The 2,137-nt window shown below is 40.9% G+C and overlaps 1 pseudogene; it reads left to right on the top strand.

The window, feature by feature from the left end:
• The first annotated feature begins 452 nt into the window (after positions 1–452).
• On the top strand, positions 453–856 carry LOC124990624 (peptidyl-prolyl cis-trans isomerase NIMA-interacting 4-like; annotated as a pseudogene).
• The last annotated feature ends 1,281 nt before the right edge of the window (positions 857–2,137 follow it).

Genomic DNA, 2,137 nt, shown 5'->3' with positions numbered 1-2,137 from the left:
CAAGGGAGAGTGGGAAGGGGAAGAATAGAAGTCCATTGGAATAGACAAAGAGGAATGGAGGGATAAGGGAGGGAAGGGGAATAGAAAGGACAATAGAATTAATCAAACATAACTTTCCTATCATTGTATTTGAAAATGCAACCAGGGTAACTCGCATCATGTGCAACCACAAGAATAGGATACTAATTAGTATAAGTTATACTTCATGTATGTATAATATGCCAAAATACATTCTACCATCATGTATATATAAAAAGAACAAATAAAAAGAAAAATAAGAGTATATAGCCAGGTGTGGTGGGTGCATGCCTGAAATCCCAGAGGCTTCGGAGGTAGAAGCAGGAGGATCACAAGTCCAAAACCAGCCTCAGCAACTCAGCAAGACCCTGTCTCAAAATATAATATAAAAAGGGTTGGGGGGGCTTTTATGGATACCAGAGCAGTTGAGAGTTCAATGGCAAGTTTCGAAGATGCCGCCCAAAGGAAAAAGTAGAAGAGTGGGGAAAGGTGGAGCAGCCTCTGGGTTGACAGTGCTGACAAGAATGCTCAGGGACCCGAGGGTGTTGGCAATGCAGTGAAGGTCAGGCACATTCTATGTGGAAACATGGCAGAATCATGGGAGCAATGGAGAAGTTAAAGTCTGGAATGAGAGTCAATGAAGTGGCCACACTATATAGTGAAGATAAAGCCAGGCGAGGGGGTGACTTGTGCTGGATGACCAGAGGGTCCATGGTTGGACCATTTCAAGAAGCAGCTTGCCTTGCCTGTAAGTGGGATGGATAAACCTGTGTTTACCGATCTACCAGTTAAGACAAAATTTGGATATCATATTATTATGGTTGAAGGGAGAAAATAAAATCATATGAAAAACAAAAACAAACAAAAAAAGGATTGGGGATGTGGCTCAGTGGTTAAGCACCCCTGGGTTCAATCCTCAGTACCAAAAAAAAAAAAAAAAAAAAAAAAAAATATATATATATATATATAATATATATATATATATAATATATATATAATATATATATATATGTTTGAAAGATTTACTGAGCCATTTAGTGTCAGACAGAAGGGATAAGAAGGAGGATGGTTATTTCCAATGCGAAATGAAAACATTTTCTTTCTCCGTTATTAGTGGTGTTGGTCTGGTTTTTCCTAGTCAGTAGGGATAGAGAGAGAGTGGCACAAAGAATGACTTTGGGGACAGGATGAGGGGTGGGGACAGGATGAGGGTGGGAGGTAAGAGGTCCCAGGCCAGAAAGAAGGTGCAGGACCTGCCGGCTGAGATAAGGATGATTAGGAAGTGCTCTGTTTTACATGTGTTTGAAAAATTACTGTGCCTTGTGGAGTGGTTTCTGTCCCATTCGCTAAAACGGGGTTGAGGAAGCACAGGGGAAAATCCTCAGACCAGGGAGCCTGTGTCCTAAGGAACTATCTGCTAATATCAATCCAAAGATACAACCTGCCATGACTTCAAGACTAATTTTACTTGGCAGCTATCCACAAAACAGCCAGCTATGACTTTAAGACTAGTTTACCTAATAACTGCAACCACTCACCAACCAGTTAGCCAACTCTTATGTAACAGCACAAGTGCCAATGAGCTTCCTTTCAAAACACCTCATAGCTTTTCCTTTTCTGAATGAAATGCTAACGTTTCATATGTCCCTTGGATAGTCCAGAGGCCACCCTGACCAGTGCCTGTGTTCCTAGGATTGCAATCCTATTGTATATTCCCAAATAAAACTCCCCCCTGCCTTTGTTGGAAACTGTTCTCTATAGTTTTGTTTGCACTCTACCACCACTTCATAAAATAGTTACCATTATTAACCCTTTTGGGCAGATAAAGAAATTGAATATGGGAAAAGTAATTTGCATTAGTCCATTAGGTAGTGAGTAGCAGAACCAGAAATCAAACTCAGAACTCCAAGTCCAGCATTGAGCCCTCATCCTACAGTAACAGAGCTGAGCCTGAGTGCCCAGGGATGCTTCCCAAAGGAATTGGGACTTAAGATGGACTGTAAAGATTTTAAGGATTGGGTAAACATGGAGAAATAGGAAAAGCTTTCTGGGGAAGGAAGAGCAGAAGCAAAAATATAGAAGTAGAAATGTCTCTTAGTAAACAGTAAGGAAACAGGCC

This window comes from Sciurus carolinensis, chromosome 8, assembly GCF_902686445.1.
Source record: "Sciurus carolinensis chromosome 8, mSciCar1.2, whole genome shotgun sequence".
Classification (NCBI taxonomy): domain Eukaryota; kingdom Metazoa; phylum Chordata; class Mammalia; order Rodentia; family Sciuridae; genus Sciurus; species Sciurus carolinensis.
Note: the sequence above shows the minus strand (reverse complement) of the source record. Positions and strands in the feature narration are given on the sequence as shown.